The sequence below is a fragment of the Schistocerca serialis genome, chromosome 7 (assembly GCF_023864345.2).
Source record: "Schistocerca serialis cubense isolate TAMUIC-IGC-003099 chromosome 7, iqSchSeri2.2, whole genome shotgun sequence".
NCBI classification, from domain to species: domain Eukaryota; kingdom Metazoa; phylum Arthropoda; class Insecta; order Orthoptera; family Acrididae; genus Schistocerca; species Schistocerca serialis.
In genome coordinates this window covers 153,278,891-153,295,472 of record NC_064644.1, presented here as the reverse complement: position 1 = coordinate 153,295,472, position 16,582 = coordinate 153,278,891, and positions in this window count along the sequence as shown.

Below are 16,582 nucleotides of genomic sequence, written 5' to 3'. Positions count from 1 at the left end.
ACAGGACTAGCCCCATACCCTGTCTTTGTGTTGAGACTGGGGAAACTCTACTGACCATCCGGCAGCAGCTTCCCATGTTGCGTCAGAAGTGCCAGTTCCTCCCTTCTCGCACTTACCCAGCATACAGTTCCGTTGCTCGTCAGGAACGCATCTTTACTAAATCATCTGCGGGCAAAGAGGCCGTTTGGGGTACATGCGAAGTGTGTGCTGGAGTCCTTTGGTGTGCGGCACGTAGGGGCTCAAATCCAGGGTTCAAATGGTTCTAATGGCTCTGACCACTAAGGGACTTAACTTCTGAGGTCATCAGTCCCTAACTAACCTAAGGACATCACACACATCCATGCCCGAGGCAGGATTTCAACCTGCGACCGTAGCGGACGCGCGGTTCCAGACTGCAGCGCCTAGAACCGCTCGGCCACACCGGCCGGCGAGAGACTGCAGCCACTCTCTGTTTTTAATACACAATTTTCCGACATTTTTAATGAGCACTCCCACTAGGTAGCTGTACTCACGGATGTTTCTAAAGAAGGGGACTCTGCTGGTTGCTCTGTTGTTTTTCCAGATCGTATTTTCAAGACTCGGTTGCCTCTGGAGTGCACTGTAATCGATACTGAACCATCCGTGACCTTGAGTGCACTGGATTTTATGAAATGTGAAATGGTGCTAAATTCCTTGTCTGTTCCGATTTCCAGAATGCCCTTCAGTCTCTGCAACGCTTGTATCCAACCGATAAAGTAGTCCAGGCCAGGTCGCCAACCTGCCGCTACAATGGCTGAGGAAGGAGGTTTCCTAAGCTGGGTGCAAGGGCACACAGGTATAGCAGGGAGCAAAAGAGCAGATGTAGCAGATAAAGACGCGTCTGGTGTTATTCGGTTAGTTCCGTGTGCCATTCCACTGCAAGCTATCGTCTTGCTGTTGAGGTGCAGAGTCATGTGTCGATGAGAAAATGAATGGCTGAAAGTGACAGACAACAAGCTCCGTCTAGTAAAGCCCACAATGCGGCCATGGTGTACCACCATCCAGCCAAACAGACGGGATAAGGTTCTCCTTACTCGTCTTCGCATAGGTCACAGCCCATGACTCACGGATTGTAGCTTCGGCGAGAGGACCCTCCAATCTATGGCGCTTGTGACATAAATCACTGTGTGCCACATGTTTTTAGACTGTGTTTCTTTATTTCAACCAGAGGGCAACGGAAGATTTGATAGCACATATTTCAAGCAGTTTTCGGACGAATGTGGTGAAAGGTTCAACGTTTTGTGATTTGTCCCACTTGTCTCCTAAAATTTTAGAACATTTAAGTAATTATATCGGGTTCGTTTCTTTTTATTTGTGTAATGGCATTGATGTCCTTGGCCTTGAGAACCCATAAGCTCAACACACACGCACACACACACACACAAAACCGCTACTAGCAAATCCATTTTGTATACTCTCTGCAGGAGAGATTGTTTACCTGACAGTCACTTGTCGGGTGTCGGCGAAGAAATACGAGATTGCAGTGTTTGTGATATTCCGACTAGGATGTTATGTTCCCTCGGACAAGCATGCAAATAAAATGTTTCCCCTGTACTGGAATACGCATAGGTGGAAGCATAATCGGCCAAAGACCCTACTAACTAGGGCAAGGTAACACACACCAACAAGCGACAAACGTCGGCAAGCCGCTGCGTTTCAGCAACGTTGACTGGAAATATCAGCTGCTACTAAAGCCGACCAACAGGCTAAGCAGTGAAACCGACGAGCTCTCCCACTGGCGCACAAACAAATCACTAACATCACCCTACACTGGGCAACTGATATATGACCTATCGGACACAAAACGATGATGAACCTAACTGTTACAAGTTTGCTGGCGCTGACCGAGGGATCAACACTGGCACCCAGCGGCAGCCGCCGAGTAACAGCACCGCACAACGTCAAAGGTATCGACATGCATGATAACCACTACTAACCAAGCTACCCTTGTATGACCTGTCGCAGGCAGCAAGACATCCGCTACTGCTCTTATCACGGGACCTAACTGTCGCAGAGGTTTTATTCCCTTGAATCTTGCCTTGACTATTTATTTCCTCAGCCCTTTAAACCGAACCCTTCATTCGACTTTCGACCCAATCTGTCTCCAGATAAGCGTATATTACTTGTTAATCTTAACCAGACGTACGCAGACATCGCAGTACCCACATCCTGCGACACCTCACTTAAGTAAACACCAACCCTTTATGCAGAGATAGCAGTAGACCCTTTGAGTTGGCCATCATGCCGGCGTGAGCGTGGGGGCTATAGACACATCGTTGACGACATATTAAGTGTAGGTTTTCCCGTGAGTCGTGCTCGGAGAGCCTAAACTTAAGTACTAGTAATAGTGTTCCATAGATTTCGTGTTTTTTTTAATACTGTCCAGAGAGAGTTAGTGCTTATTTTCATTGTTTCCAGCAAGAACTGTCTAGTAACCACAGTTTAGTCAACTATCAGCCGCCTTTAGTGAATTTGCAGTCTAGTTAAAAGTTCATTACTTAATTCTCTACAGTAAATTGTTGATTTCTTAGGATGGATAGGATGTGTGACTGCTGTGTACGGACAATGTTTGCGAACAGCTAAACGTGTTGATGGCCGCGGTCAGCCGTCTTCAGGCTGCTGCCTCGGAGTGTAGCGGCAGTGGGGTGTCTGGTGTGTCGCATGGTACACCCCAGGTGTTACAGGTTTCACCAACGGTCCCTGCTGTCAAGACATCTTCGCGGGTACTGGGCGCAATTAGGCCACCCTCTCTCCAAGGGGAGTGGCGGATTCAACGTCGTTTGCGCAGCACGAGGGGAAGGGTCAATGTGAAGGCTGGCCGTCTGCCATCGCTTGCTCTGCCTCTGAGTTGACACGTGGCCGCTCCTTCAGCAACGTCCGAGCAGGCACACAGGGGAGGGTTTATTAGTGATTGTGAGCCCCAATGTTAGGCGGGTGATGGAGCCCCTTAGGGAAATAGCGGAAAGGTCGGGGAAGAAGGCCAGTGTTCACTCTGTCGCCGCGCGGGATTAGCCGAGCGGTCTGGGTCGCTCCAGTCATGGACTGTGCGGGTGGTCCCGGCTGAGGTTCGACTCCTCCCTCGGGCAAGGGTGTGTGTATGTCCTTAGGATAATTTAGGTTAAGTAGTGCGTAAGCTTAGGTGCTGATGACCTTAGCAATTAACTCCCACAAGATTTCACACACACTAGAATACTTCACTCTGTCTGCTTGGCGGGGGTCTCATTCGAGATGTGGAGGAGGCCCTGCCGGCGGCGATAGACAGCACTGGGGGCACCCGGCTGCAAATTGTTGCTCATGTCGTCACCAATGACTCCTGCCGTCTGATTTCAGAGGTCATCCTCGGTTCCTACAGGCAGTTGGCGGAGTTGGTGAAGGCGGAAAGCCTCGCTGGAGGGGTGGAATCTGAGCTAACAATTTTTTGTATCTTTCCAAGAACCGATCGCAGTCCTCTGGTTTGGACCCGAGAGAAAGGCTTAAACCAGAGGCTCAGACGATTCTGCGGAGATCTGGGGTGCAAATTTCTCAACCTCCGCTTTCGGGTGGAGAAATATAGGGTCCCCCTGAATAGGTCGGGCGTGTACTACACGCAAGAAGCGGCTACAAGGGTAGCGGAGTACTTGTGGAGTGCACATGCGGTTTTTTTAGGTTAGAAAATTCCCTCCCTACGCCCGACGAGTCGCCTCCTGAGACGCGACAAGGTATCAGTAGGCAAAACGCAACAGGGAATGACAATATTAATGTGGTAACAGTAAACTGCAGGAGCGTCTATAGAAAGGTCCCAGAACTGCTCTCATTAATAAACGATCACAATGCCCACATAGTACTAGGGACGGAAAGTTCGCTGAAACCAGATGTAAACAGTAATGAAATTCTAAACTCAGATTGGAATGTATACCACAGAGACAGGCTGGACAGTGAAGGGGGAGGCGTGTTTATAGCGATAAAAAGTGCAATAGTATAGAAGGAAATTGATTGAGATCCGAAATGTGAAATAATTTGGGGGAAGGTCATGGTTAAAGAAGGCTCAAACGTGGAATTGGATGTCTCTATAGGCCCTCTGGCTCAGCAGCTGTTGTGGCAGAACACCTGAAGGAAAATTTGGAAAATATTTCGAGTAGATTTCCCGACCATGTTATCGTTTTGGGTGGAGATTTTAATTTAACTAATATAGACTGGGAGACTCAAACGTTTATAACGGGTGGCAGGGACAAAGGATCCAATGAAATTTTTTAAGTGCATTATCTGAGAACTACCTTGAGCAGTTAAACAGAGAACTGACTCGAGCCATAACATGTTAGGCCTTCCGGTGACAAACAGACCCGAACTATTTCAAGCAGTTAACACGGAACAGGGGGCGATCATAAATGGTTACAGCATCGGTGATTTCAGCCGTAAATAGAAATATTAAAAAAAGATAGGAAGATTTTTCTGTTTAGCAAAAGTGACTAAAAGCAGATTTCAGAGTACTTGACAGCTCAACACAAAAGGCTTATCTCAAGTACACATAGTATTGAGAATCAGTGGACAAAATTCAAAATCATCGTACAATATGCATTAGAAGAGTATGTTCCAAGCAAGATCGTAAGAGATGGAAAAAGGCCACCTCGGTACAACAACCGAGTTAGAAAACTGCTACGGAAGCAAAGGTAACTTCACAGCAAACATAAACATAGCCAAAGCCTTGCAGACAAACAAAAATTACACGAAGCGAAATGTAGTGTGGGAAGGGCTATGCGAGGGGCGTTCAACGAATTCGAAAGTAAAGTACTGTGTACTGAACCCGCCCGGTTGGCCGTATGGTCAGCCGGCCGGAGTGGCCGTGTGGTTCTAGGCGCTACAATCTGGAACAGAGAGACCGCTACGGTCGCAGGTTCGAATCCGGCCTCGGGCATGGATGTGTGTGATGTCCTTAGGTTAGTTAGGTTTAATTAGTTCTAAGTTCTAGGCGACTGATGACCTGAGAAGTTAAGTCGCATAGTGCTCAGAGCCATTTGAACCTTTTGAACCGTATGGTCTAACGCACGGCTTTCCGGGCGAGAAGGAGCGCCTGATCCCCGGCACGAATCCGCCTGGCCGATTTGTGTCGAGGTCCGGTGAACCAGTCAGTCTGTGGATGGTTTTTAGGCGGTATCCCATCTGCCTCGGCGAATGCGGACTGGTTCCCCCTATTCCGGCTCAGTTAAACTACGTCGGCGATTGCTGCGCAAACAAATTCTCCACGTACACGTACACCACCATAATCTACCACGCAAACATAGGGGTTACACTTGTCTGGTGTGAGACGTTCCCTGTTGAGTCCACCGGGGGCCGAACCGCACAGAAAACCTGGGGTCGGTGTGGGGCGGCGGAGGGGTGAAGAGGACTGCGGTAGTAGTCGTGGGGTTGTAGACCACTGCGGCTGCAGCGGGGACGGAGCCTCTCCGTCGTTTGTAGGTCCCCGGTTAACATACAATACATAGAATACTATGTACTGACTTGGCAGAAAATCGTAAGAAATTTTGGTCTTATGTCAAAGCGGTAGGTGGATCAAAACTAAATTTCCATACACTCTGTGACCGAAATGGTACTGAAACAGAGGATGACAGACTAAGGGCCGAAATACCAAATGTGCTTTTCCAAAGCTCTTTCACATAGGAAAACTGTACTGTAGTTCCTTCTCTAGATTGTCGCACAGGTGACAAAATGGTAGATATCGAAATAGAAGACAGAGGGATAGGAAAACAACTAAAAAGACGCTCAAAAAAGGAAAGGCTGCTGGACCTGATGGGATACCAGCTCGAGTTTACACAGAGTACGCGAAGCAACTTGCCCCCCTTCTTGCAGCGGTGTACCGTAGGTCTCTATAAGAGCGTAGTGTCCCCAAAGATTGGAAAAGGGCAAAGGTCATCCCTCTTTTCAAGAAGGGACGTCGAACAGATGTGCAGAACTGTAGACTTATATCTCTAATGTCGATCAGTTGCAGAATTTTGGAACACGTGTTATGTTCGAGTATAATGACTTTCCTGGAGACTAGAAATCTACTGTATAGGAATCAGCATGGGTTTCGAAAAAGACGATCGTGTGAAACCCAGCTCGCGCTATTCGCCCACGAGACTCAGAGGGCCATAGACAGAAGAGCATATGGACTATCAGACCAATTGAAGAGTTCCTAGGTAACATTACGCAGCATGTCGTTCCCAACGGAGAGAAGTCTTCGGAAGTAAGAGTGATTTCAGGTGTGCCGCAGGGGAGTCTCGTAGGACCGTTAATTTTCACAATATATATAAATGACCTTGTGGATAACATCGGAAGTTCACTGAGGCTTTTTGCAGATGATGCTGTAGTATATCGAGAGGTTGTAACAATGGAAAATTGTACTGAAATGCAGGAGGATCTGCAACGATTTGAGGCATGGTGCAGGGAATGGCAATTTAATTTCAATGTACACAAGTGTAATGTGCTGCGAATATATAGAAAGAAAGATCGTTTATCATTTAGCTACAATTCAGCAGGTCAGTAAATGCCAGACTGAAATTCATTGGAAGAATCCTAAGGAAATGCAGTCCGAAAACAAAGGAAGTAGGTAACAGTACACTAGTTCGCACACTGCTTGAATACTGCTCACTGGTGTGGGATCTGTACCAGAGAGGGTTGATAGAAGGGATAGAGAAGATCCAACGGAGAGCAGCGCGCTTCGTTACAGGATCATTTAGTTATCGCGAAAGCGTTACGGCGATGATAGATAAACTCCAGTGGAAGACTCTGCAAGAGAGACGCTCAGTAGTTCGGGACGGGCTTTTCTTGAAGTTTCGAGAACATACCTTCACCGAGGAGTCATGCGGTATATTGCTCCCTCCTACGTATACCTCGCGAAGAGACCATGAGGATAAAATCAGAGAGATTAGTGCCCACGAATAATACGAGACTGGAACAGAAGGGAGAACCGATAGAGGTACTCAAGGTACCGTCTGCCACACACCGTCAGGTGGCTTTCGGAGTATGGATGTAGATGTAGATATCTGAGTTCGAGTACCTGTCCGACACAGATCTTCACTGTCGTTATTCCATTATAGAGCCGATGGTTGTCTATATTCGCGGCTGCAACAGGTTTCGTTAATTTCGTAAGGGCTGTAGTCGCCTCAGTGCCAGCATTCCCGAAAGAACATTACATCGTAGTTCCGAGTGACACGGGCTCTACAGTCTCGTAATTTTTTCGTGATGTCCGAGAATGTGCGACAAGAAAGATAAACTGCGCATATAAGTACTTACTGTTAAACAGAATGACGGTCGTTCTCTTTTTAATTGTTGGATTTATTAGGGTGTGACTTCTCAGTAAAGACTACATAGCCACGGATGTCAAATCAAACATCTTCACCATCATCTCATGAAGATGTTCGAAGAGTTCGCTATAGCTAGCATTATTCTACTAATCCCAGTAAATCGTGCCCGTAATTGACCAGAACCGAGGTGGAATCCTTCTACATGTCGGTCAGGGGCCTGAAGATTGCGTAGTAAATCCCCGAAACTGGTAGCCAAATAAAAAATGTTTGGAAACTAGGCAAATGAAAGATATTTGCACGTGGGAACACGGTACGTAGCACATTTCTCAAAGACACAGTGATATACTTCGACTGTGAGTTCGTACTTTAACATTTCACTTCGAGTGTAGGAGCAATCAGCCTGAGCTTTGCTTTGTACTTTGTTTTTTTATGTGTGTATGGGAATTTGTATATTTTTGCAGTCGGCCTTTGTTTGATTCTCAGCGCTCGCTTGCGCTTTAACTGTCGCACATATGTGAGCAGGTGCAGTTCAGAAGTTTTAAATTATTGTGCGAGCACGTCTACGGGTTAGTGTGCAATTAATTCATGTATGTAACTGGTAATGTATGATGAGATAAAAGGAATTATTCAGGTAGTGAAGGGAGACGAAAATTTAATAGTCATGGGTGACTGGAATTCAACAGTAGGAAAAGAAGAAGAGGAAACTTAGTAGGTGAATATGGATTACGGCTAAGAAATGAAAGAGGAAGCCGCCTGGTAGAATTTTGCACAGAGCATAACTTAATCATAGCTAACACTTGATTTAACAATAATGGAAGAAGGTTGTACATGTGGCAAAGGCATGGAGACACTGGAAGCTTTCAGATTATATAATGGTAAGATAGAGATTTAGGAACCAGATTTTAAATTGTAAGACATTTGCAGGAGCATATGTGGACTCTGACCACAATCTATTGGTTATGAACTGTAGATTAAAACTGAAGAAACTGTAAAAACGTGGGAATTTACGGAGATGGGACCTGGATAAACTGAAAGAACCAGAGGTTGCACAGAGTTTCAGGGAGAGCAGGACAGGAATGGGGGAAAGAAATAACAGTAGAAGAAGAATGGGTAGCTTTGAGGGATGAAATAGTGAAGACAGCAGAGGATCGAGTGGGTAAAAAGACGAGAGCTAGTAGAATTTCCTGGGTAACAGAAGAGATAATGAATTTAATTGATGAAAGGAGAAAATATACAAATGCAGTAAATGAAGCAGTCAAAAAGGAATATAAACGTCTGAAAAATGAGATCGACAGGAAGTACAAAATGGCTAAGCAGGGATGGCTGGAGGAAAAATGTAAGGGTGTAGAGGCTTATCTCACTAGGGGTAAGATAGATACTACCTACAGGAAAATTAAAGAGACCTTTGGAGAAAAGAGAATCACTTGCATGAATATCAAGAGCTCAGACGAAAACCCAGTTCTAAGCAAAGAAGGGAAAGCAGAAAGGTGGAAAGAGTATATACAGGGTCTATACAGGGGTGATGCTCTTGAGGACAATATTATGGAAGTGGAAGAGGAAGAAGATGAAGATGAAATGGGAGATATGATTATGCGTAAAGAATTTGACAGAGCACTGGAAGACCTAAGTTGAAACAAGGCCCCGGGAGTAGATAACATTCCATTAGAACTACTGACAGCCTTGGGAGAGCCAGTTCTGACAAAACTCTACCATCTGGTGAGCAAGATGTATGAGACAGGCGAAGTTCCCTCAGACTTCAAGAAGAATATAATAATTCCAATCCCAAGGAAAGGAGGTGTTGACATATGTGAAAATTACCTAACTACCAGATTAATAAGTCACAGCTGCAAAATACTAACACGAAAACTGGTAGAAGCCGACCTCGCGAAAGATCAGTTTGGAATCCGTAGAAATGTTGGAACACGTGAGGCAATACTGAGCCTACGACTCATCTTAGAAGAAAGATTCAGGAAAGGCAAACCTAAGTTTCTATCATTTGTAGACTTAGAGAAAGCTTTTGACAATGTTGAGTGGAATACTCTCTTTCAAATTCTGAAGGTGGCAGGGGTAAAATACAGGGGGCGAAATGCTATTTACAATTTGTACAGAAACCAGATGGCAGTTATAAGAGTCGAGGGACATGAAAGGGAAGCAGTAACTGGGAAGGGAGTGAGACACGGTGGTAGCTTCTTCCCGAAGCTATTCAATCTGTATATTGAGCAAGCAGTAAAGGAAACAAAAGAAAAGTTCGAAGTAGGCAATAAAATCCATGGAGAAGAAATAAAAACTTTAAAATTCGCCGATGACATTGTAATTCTCTCAGAGACAGCAAAGGACTTGGAAGAGCAGTTGAACGGAATGGACAGTGTCTTGAAATGAGGGTATAAGATGAACATCAACAAGAGAAAATCCAGGATAATGGAATGTAGTTGAATTAAGTCGGGTGATCCTGAAGGATTTAGATTAGGAAATGAGACACTTAAAGTAGTAAAGGAGTTTTGCTATTTGGGGAGCCAAATAACTGATGATTGTCGATGTAGAGAGGATGTAAAATGTAGACTGGCAATAGCAAGGAAAGAGCTTCTGAAGAAGAGAAATTTGTTAACATCGAGTACTGATTTAAGCGCCAGGAAGACGTTTCTGAAAGTATTTGCATGGAGTGTGGCCATGTATGGAAGTGAAACAGGGACGATATATACACTCCTGGAAATGGAAAAAAGAACACATTGACGCCGGTGTGTACAAGCAATGATCACACGCACGGCACAGCGGACACGCCAGGAACCGCGGTGTTGGCCGTCGAATGGCGCTAGCTGCGCAGCATTTGTGCACCGCCGCCGTCAGTGTCAGCCAGTTTTCCGTGGCATACGGAGCTCCATCGCAGTCTTTAACACTGGTAGTATGCCGCGACAGCGTGGACGTGAACCGTATGTGCAGTTGACGGACTTTGAGCGAGGGCGCATAGTGGGCATGCGGGAGGCCGGGTGGACGTACCGCCGAATTGCTCAACACGTGGGGCGTGAGGTCTCCACAGTACATCGATGTTGTCGCCAGTGGTCGGCGGAAGGTTGTAGCGTTGCTCTTGGGGGACAAAAATAAAAAGAATTGTTACTTTTTTTTTAATGTCGAAAAAGTGAATATTTTGGTGGGCCACTTGGCAACAGAATCAGGGATTTATTACGCTATTATAATAACATACGTTGACCATTAAATACCTGAATAAGAGCAGCATATTGATATATATATTTGAGATCGCTCGGAAGAAACATTATCATTTCTGTGCATTTTTATAGTCGCGATGTAGTCATACCCGGATCAACACTAAGGGACCAGAAGATTTATAGACTTTAAAAGAAATGCAACACTACACAATTAAAAAAAAGTTGGTCCAGAAATAATAGGAAAACGATAATGTTCCTTCTGCCTCATGCTGCGTTCGGCCCATCAGCGTGATCGTAATTTCTGATGAAGTAACACAAAAATAATTATCATTCAGTTAAATAAGGAGATGGAATCATCAAGGTTAATTTACGAAAATAAGCACACTTATCTTTAACACACGTTTTTTTTTAATGCTACGTACCTTTTCATATTAAATTACAATAGATGACCATTGTGGTTAAATACTTTATACATAACAGTCAAAATGTCCTCTTGACGCTGTCTGTTCGATATCAGTTACAAGAAACTACATGTTTTCTGATTGGAAAAAATAACAATTAGCATATTCACTAAATATTTTCACATAAAATATAAAATACAGTTGCGGAACGCAGCAAGTCCGCGTCCGCCTCTCATGGAATACAAACAGTAAAAGGTGAGGCGCCAAAAGCCTCATTTGTCTTGAAACAACAGAATTCTTTTTTACACCATTAATCGATACATGTACATAGAGATTTACTGGCACCGCGCAAGAACGGTAAAGATAAAGAATAATAGATTCTGTCGCTGCTATGCGATGGTTCATTTCTTTTACTTTACAATTGTTCGATAACTTTAGGCCATCAGGCGTTTACTATTGAGCGTATATTAATGTTTGTGAGGCGAAAATTACTAATATTACACTGCCTCCCATGAGGAGGGAAGCAATACCGAAGGTATTACTTTCATCCTCATGCCCATTGGAATATTTGTAATTTTCGGATGTAACATACAGGTTATTAAAAGTCTCATTTCATATTCATTCCATAATAAATGAATTAACGTTTCAATTTGTAATTACTGACGGTGGATCATTGTGAATTTGTTCTGTGTTTCCATCAGTGTTTGTATGGATTCAGTCTATCTTGATGATTCTTAAAATTAAGGCTATAAGTACACATATTTACAAAATTTATAAGGAAATAGAGTCACACTTCATTTTTCATCGTTGCAAAAGTAATTTGACTATCACAACTGGTACACAACTTTCTGTTTTGACAGTATTCATTACATTGTCATCGTCTTGTCGATTGATTGCCTTGTCCGTCGTCGCACTTAATTATACATTTATTTTCGTCGCACATACACTATTTATGATAGACTTGGATTGTAGAGCGGCTACTGGTGATGGCTTCGAAAAGGAAGTCCATATCTTTCACTTTCAGGGTTCGAGTGTGGCTCTCCGAATTATTTCACATATGAAACAGATAAAATGTCTTATATTAGAATAGCTTACAAAACTAATTTTATATACATGTGGGATGGGATATAGGAAGGATCGGATCCTTTGACGTATTTTCGTGTGCTTATTTTCATTCGTATCGTGACCGTTCGTTAAAGTTTACATTTCAACAGTGTTCAGAGGTGACCTTGTGACTTGTCTCTGTGTACAATCAGTCATTATAATAATTACGTTAACTTCTCTATTTTAGAGTCTCTCGGAAGGTTTATGATACATACAAAATGTTTTCAGTACTGGGTGTGAATGTTTTTGCTACAGAATGTAGCGCACAGCAACTGTGTTGGCGGTTGAACGTTTACATTATTTCGTCACGTGGTGGCTGTCCGCCTCCACTGTTGCGAGCAATCTTGAAATTCAGTCTGTGCGCGCGCACGTGACCGGAGCTTTCTTGCAGAGCGTTGATTTCGCGCTTGAGGTGCCGTGCGTCGCTTTTGTTCGGCGGATCGTGGCTTTGTGCTTTTTTAGATTGCTGGAGGGAGCTTCTGCCACCGAAACTGCCTCACATCACTTCCTGTCCACTATCCAGTTACGGATTCACAGGTAAGTGGTAGCTACCGCTGCAACTGCATGTGTGGAATGACACTGACTATTACACACTGCACACATCAACGAAATTTTCACACATATGGTGCAGTAGAATACTGCCACTGAAAATCGTCGAACTTTAAAACTTCACTTGCACTGTGGTGAGCGTCTGCGTGAACGGTGTATTAACAGAAATTCTCGCGTCATAACATCACACGGTGTTTACAAGTTGATTTACATACTAATATTTACAAGAGTTCATTTAAATCGATAAATAATCTAATTGACCACTTTGAATCAAAACAATTGTTTCTTAATTAGTCTTTTTTTTATTTAAGTACTTTTTCTTTGACCAACTCCATTCCAATCTCCTTTACAAATTAATTTCATTCATAGTAATCTTTATCACGCTTGCTTATTCGTTTTGTAGGACCAATACTTTTTTTTTTTTTTTTTTTTTTTTTAGTGCTCGTCTGATTTAGTGTCAAAAGTTTTTCTCGTATGTGCTTGTCTTTAAAGAAAGTTCGAGGACAGATTTGAAAATAGCAATTCCGCCTCTGAGTTTCGTGTAGAAATACAAACAGTCGAAAAAAAATGGGAAAAGCGGGCCTACTCGCGGATCGTCGACAGAATCTAAATTACTCCTCAACCAGGTCGAAAATTTAATTTACATTGCGCATTACAAAAGCAATATGCGCGTCGCGAACCTACTCATTTTTATATGTAGTGCCTCACTTCCTAAGCACACGTGCATCTTTACAAGTTGATCCTGAGGAGTGGATAGGATCAAGGATCTTAAAGGATTTGCACTTAGGAAAGGGATTCAATAATCACATAATCACAGAGAAAACAATAAATATTGCAGTGCACACTTAAAATAAAATCTATCACTTCCAGCATGTATATCTAATATGTATCTTGCTGCAGCTTGCTTACTACTCTTTGCTCATTTCTTAGACTAAGTCAAGTTTATGCATTACGCATTTGGGTATTAATTATCATTTGTATATATAAGCCTCTCACTAGAGTGTTGTTTGCTGCTGTCGCTACCTGTGAAGCTTGGGCGAGATCCTTATTCTATGTGCTGCTAGCTTGTGAATTTGCAGTATTGCTAATGCTCAATAGTACCGTGAAGTTGGCATAATAAACCATGTTACTCATATGTTCTTTTACTCAGCTTGTTTATAGTCTGGACTCATCTTACTTTGCGTTATATAATAAACTTCCTTTTTATTCCATCACGCTTTTACTTAAGGTTAACGTCAGGCCTTTTTAGAACAATTGCACTGCGTTATCAATCTGTTCATGCTTAATCCTAGGTATCTGTTCACTTCAAAGAGATGTTATTTTATCGCTGGCACAGCACTGTGCTGGAATTTACAAGTTAAATCTACCGACTGTTTTACGCTAACAGGTGGTGCCTTATTTACGTCACATTTGAAAATAGGGAATAACCTCATGGAATCGAATCTTTCTCACAACTTTCCTCTTTTGTCTGGACGTTTAAGTATTTCCTTTTAAAACAGGTCATTAATTTGTCCTCGATTAAATTTCACTTACTAATACTAAGCACATATAATCATCATTTTCATATTACTATTTAGGGAGAGAAGTGCATTATTCGCTCCTTCCTGCTCATTCTCAAATTACTATTTAGCGAGAGAAGTGCATTATTCGCTCCTTCCTCTTTCCTCATTTTAGTACCTCGGGGCTAATTAATACCTCTCGAGTACATCATTTTCCTTACATACTAACTTATAACTAGAATTGAAAATCGCCTCTAGGACATGTCCTCCTGTTTACATAAAGATTATTCATGTAAATACTTGTCTGCAACTTATTCTGTATTTTATTTTCCAGACACGTTGTTTTGATACATAAGGTTACCTTTTAGCACCGGCTAACGTCCGTAGTCAGTTCAGTTCCGTTCTTGTTACTCATTGGTTAATCCTGATCTCCAATACCTTAGAATTTTCTTACAGCTTAAATTAACTTAATTCCTGGCGTTATAAAATTTTCTTAAATCTTGATGGTGGAACAATCCTTTGATTTTATTCGTGGCAGGGTCAGATAACAAATAGCTACCAATGTGTGGTTTCCTCATTATCACAAAGGGACCTTCATAAATGTGTTGCCACTTACGATTCTTCTTTAACAACAGGGATGGTTTAAAGTGAGTCCTGACTAATACCTTTTCTCCTTCTTTGAAATCTATAACTCTGTTTATCTTCTTATCAAATGCCTTTTTTCGGAGGTTAGCATACGTTGTCAATGATATGAGAGCTTGCCTGATTTTTGCGTCTAGGTCCAATTCGTTGTCTTGTAACTTTGGAAGGGGGTCTATCCATTCATTCCTCTCTTTTGATCTTGACATTAACTCATGTGGCGTGAATCCGGTCGACAGATGAGGAAGGTGGTTTACAATCTGTTCGAATGGTGTTACGAAGTCTACCCACTTAGACTGCTTATTCGGAATGTACGTCCTTATAAATCTGTTAAATTCTTTGAAGATTCTTTCTGTCGGATTCGATTGCGGTCGAAACAGGGATATCAAAATTTGTTTGATTCTATGGCGAGCAAGAAATGCACGCCACGGGCGTGATGTGAAATTTGAAGCATTATCAGACAAAATTGATTCTGGAACCCCGAATCGTGGGAAATAATCATTTTCAATGCGACGAATTATTGGATTTGCACAAGAAGATTTTACTGCGTACAGTCTTATGTGCTTAGAAAAATTGTCCAGGATTGCTACTAAGTATTTAGCGCCTCCCCTACCGGTGGGTAGTGGACCTGCTAAATCAATACTAAGAAGCTGGTTTGGCCTTTCAGCAACTATTGGATTTAGTGGAATTGAAGTGGAAATGTTTAAGGATTTTGCCTTTTGACAGATGACACAGTTTCTCAATAATTTATGAATTCTCTGGTGTAGATTCGGAACATAACAGTAAGTCGAGATTTTCCTTTTACATTTTTCTGGTCCGTAGTGACCCCATGAAATGTGAGTGTACCACAGAAGATGTTCAATGAAATTTCGAGGGATGCAAACACACCACCTCTCAGATGACTCAGACGTCTTATGAAATAGCACTTGGTTATGAACTTTATAAAACTCGGACAACTTGTGGGCTGGATTTTCGTGAAGAATTTGTATAACCTTTTTCCATTTTGGATCTGTATTTTGAAGAATCTGAATCTGCCTACATAACTGAAGAAAATACTTTCTGTGAATTGGATCTTTCATTAACAAGACTTTATAATTAGACATTTGTTCCACCAGTTCGCTGGTTTCTAGTAAGCCCTCAGGTGAGCGAGAAAGTGCGTCTGCTATAACATTATCTTTACCTTTTATGTATACAATGTCAAAGTCATATTCCTGCAGGAATAAGCACCATCGAGTAAGACGAGGGTGTTGCAACTTGCATGTAAGGAGGAATGATAAGGCTTGATGGTCTGAATAGACTTTAATTTTTCTTCCATAGATATAATAGTTAAATCGCCTAAAAGCCCATATTACGGCAAGTGCCTCCAACTCCGTAACCGAATAAGACTTCTCACACTCTGATAACACTCGACTCGCAAAGCTAATCACTTGGATTTGCTCGTGTCCATTTACTAATTGAATCTGGAAAAGACAAGCGCCGATACCCACAAAGGAAGCGTCCGCAGTAATACAAAATTCCTTATCCATCTGAGGATGATGGAGAATGTTACTGTTAACCAGACTGTCTTTAATTTTCTTAAATCCGTCTTGGCATTCCGGCGTCCAATTCCAATGTGAATTCTTTTTTAAAAGGTTGTGAAGAGCGGGATTGTTCAATACCTGATTGGGAACAAAACGTCTGAAAAATGACGTAAGACCGATAAATCCTCTCAGTTGCCTTTTTGTAACAGGGGTTGGAAAGTTTTTTATAGCAGATAATTTTTCCGGGTCGGGTTTAATTCCTTCAGGGGTGATGATGTGCCCTAAAAATTTAATTTCACTTTTTCCAAACTTGGATTTCTTAAGATTTGCTGTAACACCATACTCTCTGAATCGTTGAAATATCTTTTGCAGAAGGGCCACATGATCTTCCCAATTTTTCGATGCTACAAGAACGTCATCCACATAGACTGT